At 33.8% G+C, this 21187-nt stretch overlaps 1 non-coding gene and 1 pseudogene across 1 annotated transcript; one reads left to right on the top strand and one right to left on the bottom strand.

The window, feature by feature from the left end:
* Positions 1 to 16133: 16133 nt before the first annotated feature.
* Positions 16134 to 16801, bottom strand: LOC143200206 (uncharacterized; annotated as a pseudogene).
* A 3379-nt stretch (positions 16802 to 20180) lies between these two features.
* Positions 20181 to 20282, top strand: LOC143200379 (U6 spliceosomal RNA). Its single transcript, XR_013006708.1, has one exon. It is a non-coding gene; the product is annotated as a U6 spliceosomal RNA (small nuclear RNA).
* Positions 20283 to 21187: the final 905 nt, after the last annotated feature.

Here is a 21187-nt window from a genome sequence, read left to right on the forward strand (position 1 = left end):
GTTGTCTTTACATTTTTTTTGTTACTGTCTTGCCAAGTGTGCCACAATGAACCATTTTGAAATATTCAAGTTTCACCAAGATACACAAATTCAAATAGTTTATCTTCCTTGGTTTTATTTTATGTTTGGTCTTATAAAATTGAATTCTTTTTAAGGTAATGTTTGGAAGTTCTATTAAACCTCTCCGAGGGTTATCTTTACACCATTTAAACCCTATGCCCTGTAAGAGTGTACGAAAGGATGTCTTAAATAACTTAAATAGTTGCATGTTCCTAATATTTTATGTATACTTTCCAGACATACAATTTTCTCTAAAATAATTTTATTAAATTATGTTTATATCGATAAAATAGTTTGTGTACGTACTGTTCTTATATATTTCATATATTTGGTCTCGAATAGAGCCAATATCAAGATGGTCAAGATCGGGTTTTCTTGGGTGAATCTAACGTATTATTCTTCATTTTGTAAGCGATGTTTTCACAGTATCCACACTAATATTTAGCGCCACAGCAACCTGCTAATAAACATTTTCAATAAAATTGCAGGGACTTATATTATTTAATATCCTCAATAATTACCTCTTTAACGGAATTTACCGGCAAAAGGGGGCCTCCATTATCGTTCTTTTCGAAATAACCTATTAAAGCCGCAATCAATTTGTGACCCTGAATATCTATTGTTTTCGGAATTTTCAAACAAAGTAATATGATATATTACGTAGCGACTTAAAATTTATCAAAATAATCAACGGGCTAAAACAATGTTTGCCGGTTTATAACCTGTAGTAATTATCACTACATAGTATAAAACAAAGTCGCCTTTTCTGTCCCTATATCCCTATGTGCGCTTAAATCTCTAAAACTACGCAACGGATTTTGATGCGGTTTTTTTCAATAGATAGAGTGATTCAAGAGGAAGGTTTATATGTATAATACATGCATAATATACTAAGGCAACATTGCTAATTTTAGAGGTTTCTAACGTGATGTCGTAAATTAACCTATTTTTTTAGGCTTATTTAGCAATTAGCAAAAACGCTGCCTAACCCTACGAGTTAGATCAAATTAATGTACTACAGTATTGTACACCATAAAAAGGTCTACAAAAAAGTCCGCGATGGTATATGTTTATCTTTTAGGGATAACCCACATTAACCATTTTTATTGTTTACTTTTTACGTGAGAAAATGGCTTATTTACGAAGCTATTTTAAGCAATACGGCATTAATCCTTATCGAATTAAGTACCTTAAATACAGTGTGCAATTAATATAGATCAATATGGTTCCTTACAGCATGTAAATTAAACAAATATTTTCGGAGATATTACAAATTTAAAATTTGCGTTTAAAAATGTGTAATGTAATAAAAATTGTATGAATTTAGATATTCCAAAGATAGCAGGAAATCTTCATAGTAAGTATAGGGGAAGAGGAATTGTTTTACTCCAAATTTAATGCGTGCAGGCCAAGGGCAGTAATGAATGAACCAAAAATACTGGATCGATTTTAATCATGTTTTCATTGAGTGACATAGGCATATATATTTTATGCCCGTGCAAAGTCGGAGCGGGCCGCTATGTTTTTATATACAACGTTCATATTTTTTCTGTAGTGTATTTAATTTAGTATCAGCATTGCACCCGTGCGAAGCCGGGGCGGGTCGCTAGTAACTAATATTTTGAAAAATTTAGCGTACATCTGACCACCGGACGGCGACCAGCTCTCAGACGTATGCAAAATTCTTGAAAGCAATAGTGATAAGAGGTTTTAACTCTTACCTATAAATTATTTATCTGTGTAATTAACTGTAGTTTTTAGATATACTATATTTTTAAAATGAATTATATTTCATAACATTTTTGTTCAATTTTATTTAGATTAGAGTTTTCTTGTACGTCAAAGTCAAACTGAACTAAAACTCAGACAACATTACTCAACAACAACTCAGAACTCTTGGCAACATTGCAATGTCTGGACAAAATCACGAATATCATGACGCATTACTAAAAAAACTTTGAATATACTATATAGTCTTAAGAACCAGAACAAACACGTCGCAGGTGTATACATTTTCATTGATCTCGTTACTGAGATTTATGGCGCAACGTATACGATGTAGAAGTGTAGTCCATGCCATTTCGTCCGTTCCTTCACCGTCTTCCGTAGCGATAAGCGACCGATAAGAGCGATAAGAAAAGACCCGGACTTTTTCCGGTTAATGAGGGCCTAGGACGGACGGTCGGACGGGACCCCCTCCCGATAAGGAGACGTCGAATGAGAGACAATTCAATTTGCCGGTTCCGTGGTCACCGACGCGGCGGCGAACTGCTCATTAAACGGTCCATTACGTTCCCGGAAACAACTTCCTTTAAACGTCTTATTTGAAAAATGGTCGTCGGATAATGTCGCTCGGGCCAATCGGCGCCCTCCTGACCAGATACGCTCGATTTTAAATCGATTCCGATCGCACCACCCCCCACCCGCACACACACGTTCAACTTTTAAAAGCCACATTTAACTTTTTTATCACGTATATCTTTATGGAGTTATGTACCGTGACTAACCGGAGGTCTATTGTCTGGATGCAGTTTATTTATTTACAGTGCGGCGAGATAATATGGACTCGTATACTACTAGTTAATGTACTAAAATACTTACCATAGAAAAGTTTTGGTTTTTGTTTAGATCAAGAAATCTTCCTTTACGTTGTACACATTTTCTGTTTCACAAGTTATGGAGTAATAATATAAAAATTGATGACAATGCGTCAGTGTACTAAAAGATGTAGTGTACCGGGGTAAAAATCTACTACGGAAATTAAACATCGTTTCCCAAAGAATGATCTCGCTCCTTTCCAAAAATTGGTTGATCAAGTAAATAGTAGTAAGTTACCTGGATAAACCACAATGCAAATATATCAACATCATGGTGTCTGTCACGTACATTTTAGTGAAAAATTTAGAATTACTCTTCCTTCACGAACAGGTATTAGGGTAAATGCATATCCAACATTGTTTTTATCAGGTATATGTCTGTCTGTTTATATATTGTTTGTTTACAGAAAATCAAAACCTACTTATGAAGATGTTAGTAGTAATAAAATTCAATTAATCTACCAAGTTGTTCGTATGCTGTCAGTGTGATGTCTCTACATAAAGAAGTCTTACAAGAAGGTAATAATTAAGATAAATGGATAATTAGTAGTATTAAATACTACTTTTAATTGTAAAATATCCCTAAAATATTTGTAATACCTTAACTTTTTAGAACAATCAGTGTTCAATAATTTTATAGTAGAGCTATTGTATATTTAAATTTGATTGCCTTGTTAAGAAAATATTTGTTACGGTGCCATCAATTAAAAATTTAATTGCTACTTTTAGGGGATTTATTACCTTAAAGAAATCTATTTTGTCTAAATTTACAAATAACTACATTTGTTTAAGAAATCTTAACCAAGATTGCTTAAAGAATTTTGTTGGATCTATTAGAGGTCATGGAGGTAGGAACAGCATCCTTCACCTAGTATGTTCGAGAAATCTTTAAAAGGCCACATTATCACTTCAATTTTTTCACATCATCCTCCCGGAGAAAATTGTGAAGAAAATGAACATGTTATATAACTTATATTCTTTTTTAACGGGAGATATAGTACCTCTTGAGGTTGTTAAATCACCAGTTGAGTCTATATTTTCAGTTCCAGAGAACTTTGCTCTGAGAAAAACAAGAGTCTAATATTGTATTTTAGTCTTATTTCAGGTTATTTAACAAAACTTCTGAAAAAGAGACAACATGCAATATTTGTCTACATTCTATATTAAATAGTTCCACAGACTAAATACTCTAAAATCTAAATATGTTTAAAAAACACCCAAAAATTTTTAGTGTTTCAACTGTCCAATCCACAATGATTTTCAAGACCAAATTTCAAAAATTATTATGAGGTGTGATTGTATTTTTGGTTTAAAGAACTTAATGCAATATCAACAAGGAAGGATTTAAAGTTTACCTTCAATATATCAAGATAAGTTAGAACTCTAAAGATCCCATAAAATTGATGACTATAAACAAATATGGGAAGGCGTTATAGAAGAATTATAGATATTTTAATTTTGCCTAGAATAGAGTTCATAATTATTTTTTCTTTTTGTTTTTATACATTTATATCATTTACACTTATGTATATTTGTATAGGATTTTATTTTAATAAATTAATTTTAATAATTAAATTTGATTTTCATTTAAATACTATTAACCAATAAATGTGACGTCACAAAGTAATCGGGTGAAATGGCAGACCAATAAAAGCAAAGTATTTTCCTTACAGGTTTCTACATAACTATTTTAAACTCACCAATCAAATTCACGTTGTCAGTGCCGCCACTGATTGGACTAAGCAAAACTTTGCCCCATTACTTACCATTGGAGTTGCACACCCCTGATACTTAATACTAAAGTAAAAAAATAAGGGTTAAAAATTAATTTGATTTACAGGATTGGCAACAGATGGTGTTATTGGCTATTAATCGCATTGGGTACATTTGTAACCAATTTCACGTTGAAGCCCTAATGACAGCAATCGTTATTCTGCAGACACTGCGCGTTCGGGTATAATCGGAATTGCCCTTCGGATATAATCTTGTATTCCTGACCATAGAGTAATAGAGATGCAACTCAATGGGGGACTCTGGCGCAAAATCTTGTTTTTCCCAACATCCAGAGGGCGCCAATACATCTAATGGGCTATTCAAGTAATTTGATTGGTCAATTTAAATCTCTATTATAGGCACCTGTAAGAAATATATTTTACTGTGAAGACATTTGATTGGCTCATTAGTAATGTTTGACCAATGAAATTTTAATAAAAAACATTTTTTTATCTGAAATAAATTTAATAAATAAAATTCAATTAAATATAAATATAACATTTAAAAATAAATAAATATAAATGTAATATAAAAATAAATATATCTCAAAAAACTTTGTTGCATTGTAAATCAAAATTATCTCTTCCGTCTATTTTCTTTTTTATATTTGTTTAGTGTCTTTAATTTAATAGGATCTATGAGAGTCCTGTCTTTTTGTTTTCTTATACTGAAAGCAAACTTTGAGTCTTTCTCTCTTAATATTCTGTTCACTTGTTTTATTCAAAGTTATATAGCACACCTTGTTAGTACTTTTAATATTTCATCCGCGGAGAACATGGGAATGATCCAACAGCTTGGATATTTTGTGCCATTTGAAATGAAGTCAGGATTCATTGAAAGGCATATGGTCATGTGTGAAATGTCGTTTCCAGGGTAGAATCGGAAAAGTATTTTGCATGTTACTGGCAATGGTCATGGTCATTAATCATCGTCAAAGGCAAAATCGAATATTCATGACCCAAAGGTCTTTATGCTATTCAATGTTAAAATGGGAAGTGCTACCCCATCTACCGTATTCTGCATACCTTGCTCCTGATTACTATTTGTTCTGACATATGAGTCGATTCGTGGATAACCACAAAAGATATATCCTTTTTTTCGAGATTGAAAACGAGATCATTCGAGATCCGTAAACTGTCTGGAAGATAGAAAAATGTAGCGGCTTTCGATGGACAATATTATGAATAAAATATATTGTAGCGATTTTTGACAATAAAGCGTCAAATAAAAACTACTTTAAAAACTAATTTATAGGCCTATAATATATGAAATAAATATTAGGTGCTTGCATGTACTGACTATTTTCCAGTTTGAAAAGACATTTAACCAGTACGCATGTATGTATCTCATCTTCATTCTTCGAAAAACATTCTTCCCTAATTCTCTCCACGGTTGGCGGTTGGCGGCGACTGCTCTGGACTCAGACAATGTCAGTCTCATATTTTTCTTGCATCTTCTTGAATGAACAAGTTTCATGCATTACTGCATTGGATACATGCATTAGAATAATAATTGAGAGATGACATCTTCTTGGTCAATTGTGATTCGGGTGTTAAATGGATTTGATAAATCATTTTGTACTCGCACACAGCCAACGGGACCGTTGTAAGAGGCATCTCAGTTTCTAAAGCTATTCAAAGTAATGGCAAATCTGTAATATAATCGAAAGCAGTACGTTTTTTAACACAATCAGCTGGCGTAGCACGAAAATCTTATAGACTATTCAAAATAACAGTGAACTAACGTCATCAAAATATTTAAATACCTGCCGCAATTTGTAAATTTGTTTTAGAATAAGACATTTTATGATTTTATTTTAGTTAAAAAGAGATATCTATATGATACGTTTGAACATGTAACGGTTGTCAAACGTCTGTAAAATTCTTCAAAATAGTAATTATAATATAATTCATATAATACTACAGATTTTAAATGACCAGACGTTGCTTTAACGCTTTGCTTGTTTTTGATACATTTCAAATCGGTGCTTATTATTACTCTGATTGAAAATGCCGCAGTTAGAATAGATTGAGACTCTAATCAGTTGCAGAATAGGAAAGAGATAATGGAGGCCATGTCTTACCAGTAAAATTAGTTAGGGAGGTAAGCATTTTTACTGTTAAATATTAAGTTTCTGCGGTTTTAATTGAAAATATTTATTGGCGTGTTGCAGCTGAACTAAATATTAGTATGGGTACGGCCATTGATATATCTTAAAAAATAAAAAATATCATCTTGGATTCACGGAAAAGACAGTGTCTTCATACGAAGCGGATAATGAATCAAGATTAGTTTGAATTAGCTCTATAGTTAGTCTCAGAACTAATCTCTAATAAGAATATAATTTAATACAACCATCTCACTGGAAACTGAGTCGTAGAACATTCCTTCATTACACCACAATTTTCACTCATGGCAAAATGAAAATACAAATAATGTTAAGACAACAAAAGTTGATAGAAAAACGTTGTATTAACAATTAATTGGGTTTAATTAGTCATAAAATATATAAAACTTCATCAGACGCATCGAGGAAATTGACAAATAATGGAATTGCGAACAAATGTTAGATAGATTAAAAATTAATAGCTTAGTTATTCGCTTGAATTGGCATTTCTTAATATGGAATTATCATGCAATGCTGACAATTTCTATGACAGAGTGATGAGAGTGGAAACAACTGAAGGTGAGTATATAATTAATATAAAATATAGAAAAACTCTAGGAAATCGTATTGTCGAGGATGAAATATTTATGTGTACAGATATGTGTGTAATTGTTCAGAATATACATGAGAATTTGTTTAAAATGTGAGAGAAGAGAAAAAATAATTACTGTTTTGCAGATATGGCAAATGAATTCTAAGTTTTATCAAAAAATATCAAAAAATATGTATACACATAGTAACAGAACAAACTAAGGAGAGATAGAGTGTTATCAAACTGACTCTACAAGGAACTGTACCAAAGCAAACAAAAACTAAGCGTGAAAGATAAGTATGTTCTCTAATGAAAGTAAAATATATTACTTGCATATATAATTGTTAATTAGGTGGATTAGGCCGCTAAGAGATACCATTACATAAATATCGCGCTCAGAACTCTAATTCATAGGTGGTGGGAAAAAATGTTGTTTAATTATTTTATTTATATTAAAATTTTGTTGTATGTTAAAGCTAAAAGGAACTAAGGCTCAGAGTTGATGAGGCAACATTGCAACGATTTAACGTCATCAGTTTAGATGACGTGAGTTTACTGTTTTATTGAATGGACCATACCTACACAACCTCGATTGGGTCTAAATCGTCTGTTCTTCTTGGTTTGTCTCTTCGCAAGCTCTCTCAATTCCCATTTGCATGGTCTTCATAAACACCTTGCCACTGTTGCGGTTACATGTACAATTATCGCTTTCATCCATGCTGACGGTACACTCTCCGTTCTCCAAATGTGTGTTAGCGGCATGCGAAGCCCTTGAATCAATGTTTTCCTACCGGCCTTGATTACATCTTTCATAACTTGGTCGATTATATTTTTAAATAGAAAAAATAGCTGGACTAGACTAACAAACTAACTAGTTCTCTTTTCGTCTACCACTTCTTCGATAGCTCCCATAGCGAACTGCCGTTATTGTTGCTATTCACTCTGCGCCCTGGTTCCTCACAGTTGACAATTTCAGCTAGACTTTTTTGCGAATTAATAAAACACTTTACATTACTTAATTTATTAGCTTTAATTATAATTTAAGTGAACTAAGGCGATCTTTCATATGGATCTTTCTATCTAGAGTTCTCTGCTCTGACTTTAGACTGATAATACATCCCCGTTAATGTAAATTAACATGACATCATGTTCATGCTTTGCATAATTTCCTAAAGCAGAATAAAATGAAAAAAATAACATAAGATGAGCACTTTAAATAATTTTCAAACATGCTTGTTGAGCGATGAATATTTCAGAATCCATAAGCTCTAATTACTTAGTCTAAATATTTTTCTTTAAATAAATCAACTCACTCAAAGTAGTTATTAAATTGTTTAATTGACGGCACTAATAAATTTGTTTTGTTTGGACCATAAAATTGTACTATTTGCACTATTTGATGTATTGAACTTACGGTTAATTCTTCTTTAAATAAAATTTTAAAAAAATCCTCCTTTAAAGGGTTTTCATTTAGGAGCTATTCTTTTAGTGCAGTTGCAACTATCAAACAGTTGATCCAAGTTGGATCCTGTTGGATAGGTCCATTCAGAAAGGGACTAATTTATGGAAAATAATATTTGAAGGATCATTAATATGAATAAACTTACCTCAACTTATAACAATAAAACATGCATTAAAGATCATATATTTCTTTCATACTTGATCCAGTCAGTATCTCTTTACTGTATTTGTATTGAGATGTTGTATTTTTTACTATGCAATTATGCTTTTTACTGTGCATCGAGTTACACAGCACTTCCTAAATTGGTGATGCATATAATATTGTACTATCGACTAATATACTAATGAACTAATGATTAATAATTTAATCACAAAACAGTTTAAGAAACTAAACACACTCTTCCATATGTAAGTCACCCTGAAAATGACCAATGAAATCGAATGCCTTCGCTGCTCTTAGCATAGCGATTAAAACAAATAACAAGTTAGTAACATTTAGATATTGGGCGTCGTGAAACATTTCTCCAAAATTGTCTATAAATCTTTATTTTGTCTGTGACTAAAATTTGCCGACCTATGACTATTCAGCTTGATGGTAAATCCGCCACAGCTAAAAATAATTAATATCCTTAAACATAAGGGGGTCTATAAATGTTGGGGGTACAAACGAGCGGTTTTAGTTTGTCCGTATCGAACTATACATGAGTAGTTTACATAAATATTAACTCCGAACATGGCGGTAAGCATCTGAGCAAGGATTTATTAATTGTCCGCGTCTCGGGACCAGTTCCTTCCTCGCTTACCGACTCTCCAGATAAATCCCGACCTCGACCGCAAATAAATGGCGCTTTTCTTCGGCCCGAAACGGAATAGTAGATCCTCCTAATGGGCCAATAAGTTAGGGACGGCCCCTCTGGGCGGAATAGTTACGGAGAACCCGGCCGATACGAAAATAGAGCACGGGCCGACGCCCCCTTCCCGCCCCCGCGGCTCCGCTCGTCTTCCGACGGCAGCCGCCTCCCCCGCCGCGGCGAAACCGTCGCCATCCGCTCGCCGCCCCCTTCCCCTCCCGCGCGCACGCCGCGTCGGGCTAATTCTCGACCGCCCTAAACGCAAGAAGCAATTAATTCAGTTTTAAAGTTAATTTATTTGTGTACACAAGCTCGGTAGCGCCGCTACACGAAATCACCTTAATTAAAACGCTCTCTCTCCCGCCGACAAAGACGTATGCAAATATAGAGAGAACGGGAGTTCCGGTCCGGATTGTAATCTAATTATAAATTGCAATTAATTAATTCGGGACGTTGTTTTAATTGCTTCGGGTTTTCGATTTATCTCCAAACAATTACTTATATTATTAGGTCGTTCCGGAATTAATGGGGGGGTTTCGGATTGTGTTCTTTCTGCTGAAAATAATAGCAGAATCTATATAAGATATAAAATTTGAAACGGTTTAGAAAACAAAAACTATTGATTGACTTTAAAAAACTGTTTTATTTTACGGGAAGAAGAGGCGACTGATTGAACGGTTTGAAAGCGACATTGAGGGTAAAAACGGACCAATCCGCCTCACGGTTAAGAAAGTGAGCTATTTCAATCCACATTTGGTGAACCTGAACTACAAGCTTCTGTTCAAATACCAGTAGATTTTGTTAATTAACAGTCTTCTTCAGCCTTTGGTGGCCTTACACCTTCAACTGTGGTGTATGTGCCAGGAATCCACGGACTAGGTATTTTTCAAAGCTTGACTGTTTCTTACTTGGAATAGAGTAATAATCAGTTCGTACGGTAGTTTGAGCCTATGCACTACACTGTCATCGCGCACATTTAACTGTTTGGCGAGTGCATTGGGATGCACTAATAGTCTTTCAGAGTACTTCGCACTAACACTTTGAATCACACTCGTTATGTGCTCTAAGGGGATATCGCGCTGAATCATTTTGCTGGAGACGTAATATGGGGCATCGACGATGACTCGCAATACTTTATTCTGAAACCTCTGGAGGATAGCTACGTTAGATTTGCTAGTTGTACCCCAGAGTTCAATATCATAGGTCCAAATAGACATATTGACTTATTCAGCAAAACCTTGTTATCTAATGATAATTTAGATTTACGCCCTATTAGCCAATAAATTTAGTTTAGTTTAAACCCAAGCTGTTTGCGTTTGCTGTCACTATATGCTTTTTTCATGTCAAATGTCGATCAGAATGTATTCCCAGATATTTAACGTTGCCTGCTTGCGAAAGTTCATGATTATTTCATTTTAGTTACAAGTTCTTCTACAAAGGGTGAATATTATATTGGTAGTTTTTGTCTCATTTGCTTTGATACACTACGTTTTCAACTACAATTCGACTTAGTTAAGATGAAGTTGGAGGTTTTTGTGGCTGATATTGATATATGCTGTCGGCAGCGTATATTGCAACTGTAGTGTTTCTTGAGGTCGGTAAGTAAGCTCTAAGATATAAGTCCTTAAATAATATAGTCCTTAAATTCGATATTCTTCAAGGTTCCTACAGTGTTAAATGCTTCGAAAACCTGTCATTGTATTTTAACTTACTTGCTAATCACCTAAATGTGAGTGTTGTTTAATGGACAGATATACAGAATTCTTTTTCAGGGGATCACTTACTGAAGTAATTTACTACATGTTATCTATATAATAATGAGCATAAAAATATTTATAGGTTCCCGGACAGATTTTAGAACCACTAAGGGAAATAATAAAAAGTTAGTCTAATTTAATTTTAATTTGTAATACATAAGTGTACAAAGTTAAATAAAAACTAGTAATTTATTAATTTATAATTCAGATCGTACTAAGCGTATATAATAAATGATGTTACATAAAATGAAGTCACTTCGAACAATACCTACATATAGACAATGTATGAGCTCAAATATTGTCACTGAAGTCAAGCAAATTAAAAGAAAAGAAAAAGAGATTTAGTTTAAGAATTCATAGGATAATTGAATATGTTAAAGCATGTCTAAAGTTAAGTTATTCAAGTTCGCAAAGTTATTACTAAACTAAAATCCAAAATTAAACTTTGTGCATTTTATCCACAGAGCTGCTAAAAGTTTACGAAAATTAACATTTTGGTATCTGTATCTTCAAATTATCATCATTAAATTTTTCAGTAGGTTTACCATTCACCCAATGATTTGTTGTAGCAAATATGGGAGACTTGATTTCAATAATACTATTCTCACAATTCCCAACCATGTTATTGTGCTATTATTGGGTACTCTTTAGAGTTATTACCTGCACTTATTAATATTCTTGCTAAACGTTATAGAGATAGTATTTTTACTTAATGTTCTTCAATATTCTACCGCATTTCATGGTTAGTGTGTCTCGAATATTCACACATTTCAATTCTATAAAAATTCCAGTATTCATTACAAAATTATTATTTCAGTTATAGTCACATAATACAGTAACCACCCAAGTATCGTTTTTGGTAATTTAAATATTTGCCATAATAGATCCTAGTTCAATTTTTTCGTTTATTTTATCTTTGTGATAGTAGCACAAAACCAATTAACCAAATGAAATATAAATAAATACTCAAAATAAAATAGAAGCGCGCTAAAAAGTTTTAACATTGGAATGCGGAAATAATAATTAGGAAACTTTGAGTGCTTTTGTGTGAAGTTTTCGACTATTATTTCTATTAAAATCTTTGTAATAACACTTGTATTTTTTATTATTTATTATATCAAACTAATAATTAACACTAATAAATTATTTGTTTTTTTCTTAATTTGCTACGGTTTAATTGCACTTAATTACTTTTCCACGATAAATAGTTTGGGCTTAATATGTCACTGTTTTCAATGTGCACCGAGTTTTACTTATAACTTCACCGTACCAGATCATTGTTTTACTCTCTTTAATCTTCTCACTAAGCCATCATTATCTAGGAGCTGTAGAACCTCGATATTGTTGTGCCGATGGAGCCTCTGTTCATGTCTTTGACCATAATCCTTGATAACTAATTAATGTAAGTAATGATATTGGCAATTAACGTTAATAGTTGAGTATCAACAATATATCGCAGTACCTTGTTTTGGAATTTTTATAACCTCAGAGCCTTTACAACCACCATAAATCCACATTTGCTGCAAGACTTTTTGGTAAATTAAAATTTATTATATACTGACATGGCTACCGGTACTTTTTTTGTATTTCAGCTTGAGTTCTTCGTATTTTTTCTTAACTGGCTTCCATTTGAGTTTAATATCAAGGGTCATGCCAATATATTTGGCTCTATTTCCATACGGGACCACTTGCTGATTTATATATACTGGCTTGGGCTTGATTATTTTGTTGGTAAGATCAATATATACTAATTTATTTTGATACGCTATCTTGCTGACCAGCATTACTTGTAATTTAAAAATAGATTCGGTTGGATTTTCTACCCTTCTACTGTAGCGATAGTCGCGGGTTCGAATCCTACTGGGGCATGGGTGTACTTTATGTTTGTGATTGTAATTGTAAATGTTTTTATCCTACAAGGAATAAACATCCCAGTCACGTCAGTAACCAGACTGGGTAAGACCGGATGTCATCTGGGACGGTCTCTAAGTTGGTCACTGGCCAGTCGGTAGGCTTAATGATTACTGTCAAGATAAATAATTGTCGGTAAAAAATAGACTTATTATTATACATATAAATATTAAAAAAAATCTTTCTTCCAGATATATAGCGACATCTGTCTATCATATATTATTATAAATCAGTATATTTTGATTATGTTATTACAGTCACCATGCCTACTACCTAATATCGATGTTCTACCCCCATCAAATTACAATTGTTCGCTAGCACAAGTGGAGCATTAAAAATGATAATGGATTGTGTTTAGCAATCGATTACGATACCCGAAAACAACCGGGCAGGGGGTGCCTCGAAACAAACAAATCCTCGGTCGACCGAGCCACTTATTCAATTCAATTAAAAATAAATCTTGTCGCTGGGATCGGAGCGCGGGTCTCTCGGGATAGCGTCCCGGTCCCGGCGGCTCGTGGGCTCGACCATCATTTATCCAACAGCTGTTCACATATCGTCGGATTGCGTCATTACACACCTTGCATCAGTCAGGTCCCAGGATACATTAAAAATCATCGTGGTCTGGAGATTCGGCTGCTTTCGGAACTATTCGTCGGCGCAACATATCTCGCGGCAAACCAAAATGATGGAAGTCGATGACTCCAAATATACCGCTAGGCTACTTGCTTTATGGATTTAATTTATTTCAGAAAACTATCTGAATCTTCAGATTGTCTGAATTTAACATATATTTTGTTTTCGAATAAAAAAGAATAATAGAGTAGATAAAAGGTTTTATTATATAGTATTTTTTATTATAAGTTTATATTTGGCAATACTACAGAGTACTGCAAGCTAAGCAACTCTTCAAAAAAAAGTGACATCTCTCTGTTTTAATGTTAGTCATTTATTTGGTTAATTATTAAAGGGTTTGCTACGAATTTTTATAGTCTTTTTTACGTTCATTTTTATTTAAAAGAACGCCTTTTAATAATATTTAGCATTTCAGCGTTTTAGCGTGATTGCAATGATATGGAGGGTCAAAGGAAAATATAGTGTCAGTTATTAGAAATAGGATAAATTAATTAAATGACTTTGCAGTGAAAGTAAATTAATATGTCAAGTTTGTAATAAGACTTACTCAGCAGCAAGAGAAAGAAACTGATGCGATGAAATTTTTTCCTGGGCTTATTGTACAATCAAAGCCGATGACAAAAATGGTCATATACCCTCTGTGTCCTCAAATTAATGATTGTACTAACCATACTGAATTTCGGCGGCATAATTGTTAGATTCATAATATAGATGTTAAACAATTTGATCTATATTTTCAGAATTAGGAAGAATTTAGGAAGTCGATATAGAAAAAAGACATATTGTCTAAAGAATTTTTCAGAAGACAATGTTGGAAGTTTAGTATAGCTGTATAGCTGTATAAGGAGTAATTGTCAAGGTAGTAATTTTCATAAAAGTATTGATGTGATTAATATCTTACGAATTAGTTTTAGTAGGGTAAATAAGGATACGATAAGTCAAAGAAGAGTTACAGGCAATGGTGGAGTCTATCTACATATATATATATATATATATATATATATATATATATATATATATATATATATATATATATATATATATATATATATATATAGACTCAATATTAAAGCAAGTACAAGTAGCCAACATGAATCTCAGAATAATATCCTACAATTGAACTTTGACTAGGGAATAAGGAATAATATATTAAGTAATTCCAATTAATCGCCTAATTTCTAGATATTGCAGAAGCGCAGAAAAATATTTCATACCATTAATCCTGAAAAGGTAAAAGCAATTTGGGAAAGTATTGTCATGTTACATCTATACAATTTTTTGATAAGGAACATCGATCTGCCAAATTATCAAAGAAGAGAAAGGCAGACCTACTTTCCTAAGAAGAAATAAAAGAAAATACTTAAGAGGTATATATTTACCAACAAAAAACTGTAAATTTTAACATTATTGAATTTTTAGGTACCCAATTAATTTCGTTAAGTGTGGTGGTGGTTTTTTATTCGGTAAGTCCTTTTTCCATGAAATATATTAATTTAAACTCTATTTGGAATCATATTCTATCGCAACTATTATTGTATAGTAACTAATTAGTAATTAGTATGGGATGTATAAAGGAATTTATTTACAAGGAAGTTGTTATAAAATGTTATTTATATATAATACATGTAAAAAAATAATACAGAGTATACTTTACTCCTTGAAGAGAATTAATATTACGCAGATATCAATAGAAGTTTGGTTATAAATAAGACAGGGAGCTGCCTTGTTGACCCAGCCTCACAAATAAGAATGAGTTTATTCAAATATATCTAACATTCAGAACGCGCGCGCCGTCGCAGTATGTTCAATCTAAAGGTGCGTACTAGCCAAAAGAGCGAGTTTGAGCAGACAAGAACAAATCGTCGCTCTACGATCATGTTCGTTGTTTGTGTAGGTGTCAGCAAGCGAGCAAATTCTTGTTTGCTCGTGTTCGTAAATGATCAAGTCCATGTCGGTACATCAAAGATAGATCGCGTTCTTGCTGGTTTTAGTGTAGATGGGAATTATACTTTCTGCACGTTCTGTGTTCGCTTTATGTGTTTCAAGGTAAGTTAGGTTAGTTTTCTATTTTTTATAATTTTTCATAATAAATTCGTTTTTTAATGCCATTCTAGTATTTCTACACAATATGGAATTGTCAAATTGTACAGTTTTACAATTAATAGAAGCATACAGAGAACGGCCTATCTTATGGAACTCTAATAGGAATCGAAAAGAGGATGTCTGGAATTGGTGGAGATTTTCGGGACGGACAGCTCTGAAATTAAGAAAAAATCAAGTCTTTGTTAGCGTCATTTAGAAGGGAGAAACAAAAGCTCATGACCACTCCAGGAATAGGTACAAATGAAATATACAACACAAAATTGTTTGCATTTAGTAGTTTGCTCTTCATAATTGATAAAAATAAACCAAGATTTCGTTTTGTTGCTGTGATCCTGATGCTGCATTCATATAAATACTACGAGATGATTTACTTTTCCGCAAATAATTATGCAAATGAATGCATGCTAAATCAATTTTTTGAGCTTTCGCCGGTTCCAGTAACATTGGTTTTCTTAAAACCCTGAACACTAATGACATAATTCCAAAGACATTTTCCACTATTCTCCTACCTCTTGTTAATCTATAATTGAATGGTCTCTATAAATGCGGATGATGCATTTACTTGCGACTAATACGTAAGGTAGTGATTGATCTGTAGTTGGTAAAGTTTTGTTTGAAGGTCATTTCAAAGTATCTTCTTGTAGTTTTTAAAAAAATGCTGTATTTCTAACGACATCTCCATCCGATCCAACATCAGCGTATCTGAAGCTATAGTTTACGTCAACAAGCTCCATTAAGACTGTACTAAATGTTGATTTATAATTGAAAAAATCACTGCTGCTGTTCATGGGTGTTTGTATTAGTATATGTTTCCCATATATGGATCCCACACAGTTAGGAAATTTTCATACTTCTCCAAAGTGCTTTGCAATACATAGCCATTTATCTTCGCTTTGTGGCAACTGAAAAAAAAACTAAATATGAATATTTTTTCAGTTTATTTTTACAGGCATATGACCTCATAGAAGATGATGAATCACAACATGTTGATATTGACCAGCCTAATAATCAAGAGGAGAACAACAATGTAGGAATCAAAAGTGAATCTCCGCAAAGTTCTTGTGAAGAAAATGATGATAGTATTGGTTCGAGATCCATAAATAAAAATTATGCGCAGAAATCTCAACAGAGACCACTTTCTATTCTATTCTATCATATTCTATCAACAGTCTATTCAGTCAACTTTAAAGAAAAATGTTTCTGCTAATCCTCGAGATGACCGTTTTGTTTATGGGCAATTGTCCAACATCATATAAATAACATACTATTTAATGCGGATATGGGAATGTATTAACAAAATCAACCCCAATATCAGCGATCATTTAATGGGACTAATTCTATTTCGACACGCCATGAAGATAACTACGAGAACCCCAGCACCACCGCCTCTCCTGCTACAGAAGGGACGAACTCGGACTCAAACAAACTCAATAAGATACTCCCCAAGATTCGTATGCACTTAATAATATGTCACACGGAAGAGGGAATTTTCAAGCAAACATCCTTGAACAAGAGCGAATGTTTGTTTTTGTTTAGTCTTGTTCACTCTTTGGCTAGTACCCACCTTTATAGACCACGATGATTTTTAATGTATCCTGTCTGGTCCCCCGGTTACTTTAAGAGATCTGGCGCAGTTGAGCGAAATTCCCTTTAATTACCGCTAAAACGTCGAGCGGGCGACTGGAAAAAAATCGGCGGCTGCGGGGGCAGTCTCAGCCACGGTCGCCCCCCGGCTACGTTTACCTTTGGGGCCGCGGCTGCCCCACTTAATTTCGTGAGTGGAGCAGGGCAAATATTTGCTGCGGTCCGTGATGGGGTTCGGCAGTCGTCTGCCCGCCGGGCTTGCCATTAATCCAACTTAAAATAAGCGACGTGCCGCGTTTTGTTCTGCCGTTTGCCATATGTACATCCAAATGGTAGTATAATTGGATGTAAATAACATATTGTAAAAGAGAATGGAGAAGTATGTATTTAGTTTATCCGACGTCCTAAACAATTCATAATTTTTATAATTAAAATTATCAGAAAATTTAAATAAAATGTTAAATACTAGGTGATTGCATGTATTTTGATCAGCTATATCTATTGGCCAAAATCCGAAATATTATCATCAAATAATAGCCCTAACCAGGGCTACCAGGCGAGTGCTTACTTCTCAACTATTATGCTGTTGTTGGTGTCTCAGGATTTCGAATATTATTCACTAAAGCGGCCGCAGCTGTTCCGGCCCCTGACAATGTTAGTCTCCTCTTTTCAGTTCTTTTTCGATGATCCTGATCCATGACTTTTATTTAAAAAAATAATTCAAGATATGTTTTAGGCCTTGAAGACAAATTTATATTATGCAGATAGTTGCCTTGTTGACACAGCGTCATAAGCAAGAATGAGATTATCAAATATATCTAACCCTCGGGACCTCGGGACAGAAAGAAAGACATGGTATAATTAGTCCTAAATATCAGATCAATTATTGAGAACCCCGAAGATAGCTCCGAAGCGGACTGCTGATGTCTTTTAGTATTATTATCAATATCCTATGCTCTTTCTCTATATCTAACCTATTTCTCCTATAATTTATAGATTAGAAATTTAATTACATTACAAGATTAATTTCTTAAGTTACTGTAAGCAATACGAATTGTGCTGAAACTACAAAATGTTAGAAGATGTTCTGTTCAACAAGTGTTAAATAAAAAGGTCAGATGGTGACAACCCTTAGTCATCTTAAAGCCAGAAATATAAGTAGTAACCCCCGTAAATCACTGCAAGGATACATATATAGATCGCGCATAGAGTAAGTTTAATTCATAGTCGGTGTTAGAAATCAGTATTTACCTTTCGACCATTATGTTGTTGTTGATCTTGAGTATTTTTTTTACACTTTAGAGGATAAGTGTCGTTGTGTTGAACGACTAGTTAGTCACGTCTTTTGGTCTTTTGGTATATCTGAATCTGTTCTATACTGCCCATATCCAAACAAAAGAAACAGAACCTTTTCCAGCAACACAGTTATCATGGCAAAAGATGTATTTCTGTCCAAGTCTGTAGAAAAAGTACAAGTAGCGGTCAACAATATCTACAAATGGACTAGAGACTGGAAAATACAGCTTAATAGCTCCAAATCTGTCCATGTTAATTTTGCATTACTACGAAATGACAAAACCTAATTATATCATGCCCGATTCTTAAAGCAGAATTATCTAAATACCTCGGAATATATCTCAATGATAGGCTAAAATTATATTCATCATGTTAGACATAAAGCAGAGCAGATTAGTCTCAATGTCAAACAACTGTACTGGTTAGTCAGAAAATATTCTCAATTTGACCTAAAATCAAAGAGATTGGTGTATTGGTCCATCATAAATCGAATTTGGACCTATGGGGTGCAAATATGGGGTTGCACTAAAACATCAAACCAACGTATCCAAAAGTTACCAATACGATTAATTACCAATACTTATCGTTACATAACCAGCGAAGAGCTGTACGATGACCTCGAAATCAAATGTATATACGAAATTGTAAAAGATAGCGCTTTAAAACATGAAATTATATTGTTAAATCACTGCAACGTGGAAGAAATACAGCTACTGTACAACATGCAGGAAATCAGAAGATTGAACCGAACCAAATCCGTGAACTTATATAGTGTATAAAGGTATTCTTAACTTTAGCTTAACCCATTTCTTCCCAATAATTTATTTCAAGGAACAATATATATATATATATATATATATATATATATATATATATATATATATATATATATATATATATATATATTATAGTATTAGTGAAAAAACCAAAGTGGAACTTTGATAATAGATATCATTATAACAACAAAGTATTCGCTGTTAGATGGCTTAGAACTTTGGTACCCTTGAGCCAATAATGAATGTAAAGAGATACAACCGGAAGGAAAAGAAGCACAACATAGTCCTTCAACCAAATGTTATCCACCAGTACAACCAAGATTTGCATGAAAATGCCATTGCAAACTATAGAATCAGAATTATACAGGGTGTTTTGCCAAATTCCATGAGTAATGCCATCAACTTTGGTCAGTTTTTTCGTTTAATCAACAGTTTTGTACATTCTGAGCAAATAAAAGCATGTGATCGACATATCAAACATTTCTTACTTTTTACCATGAAACTCTAATTGTGAAATAACTAATATTTCACAATTTTTATTTTTGAGAAGAAATGGGGTAAGTAGTTTCGTTTTATTTTAATTTGGGAAATACATATGGTATTAATGCAGTTTTTGACTTACTTCTGTATTAATGCAAATGCAACAGAACAGTAGTAATAAATTAATTTGTAAATTGTACTTGGCAGTACATATACTAAAATAGGAACGATACAGAGAAGATTAGCATGGCCCCTGCGCGAGGGTGGCACGCAAAATCGTGAAGCGTTCCACATTTTTGTGCTTTTTTGATAGACAACCGGGCATTCCGTTTCAAGCTCCCTGAACAGGGTTCAGTATTGACCGCTGAATTATCGCGACATTCAAAGCTTTATCCTACATCACAACATAATCCTTCAAAGAATGGCTAATCCGACCGACTCCCGAAATTCTCTCGAATGTTTCTTGGAACAGAAGTTCAACCATCCCCTTCAGTGTGAATCATCCGTACCCTCTATCTGAATGTGATCGGGGCATGTTTACTGTTTTATCCCTTCTCATGTTGGTATACCGGGAAAGGAGCTCGCGGACAGTGCGCCTAAATCGGCAGCTTCCTCTACCTTCTCCATCACTGATGTTTGTGTCCATAGTGACCTCATTCAATTCGTTTTTTGTTTCATAAATAACGCCGTTGGGCCCAGGAGGCCAACAACAACAGACTCTTTGGGGTTAAAACTGATATTTTCTCCTCTCCTCGCATTCCATCCCTTTGTCACCATGCCGTAGCTTTGAATAGACTGAGATTGGACCACTATCGTTTCTCGCACGGTCACTTGATGACTTCGAGTCCGTCTGATCACTGTTAGTTTTGTCGCCGTGTCCCTATTTCAGTTTACCACACACTAAACGACTGTCCACGGCTCATCCAGATTAGAAGTAGGTATGGGCTTCAAAATTTTAGAAATGTCTTAACAGGAGAAAGTACAGACACACTGCTCGTATCCACCTTATGCTAAATTTAGTGTTACTGACCAAATAATCATTACCACTTCGGTATGGGAGCTGACGTGTGTTGTCTGGATAGAACCTCTACTTCGTTATGGTTGTGTTTATAGTCCTATATTTGTGTTCATTTTTAAATTGTATATACACCAGATATGCCTTTACCCCCTGTTTGTATTATTAATTTTATTTATTTATTATTT

The sequence above is a fragment of the Rhynchophorus ferrugineus genome, unplaced genomic scaffold, assembly GCF_030347505.1.
Source record: "Rhynchophorus ferrugineus isolate W39M unplaced genomic scaffold, kcgeb_rfMv2 rfM7, whole genome shotgun sequence".
NCBI lineage: Eukaryota > Metazoa > Arthropoda > Insecta > Coleoptera > Curculionidae > Rhynchophorus > Rhynchophorus ferrugineus.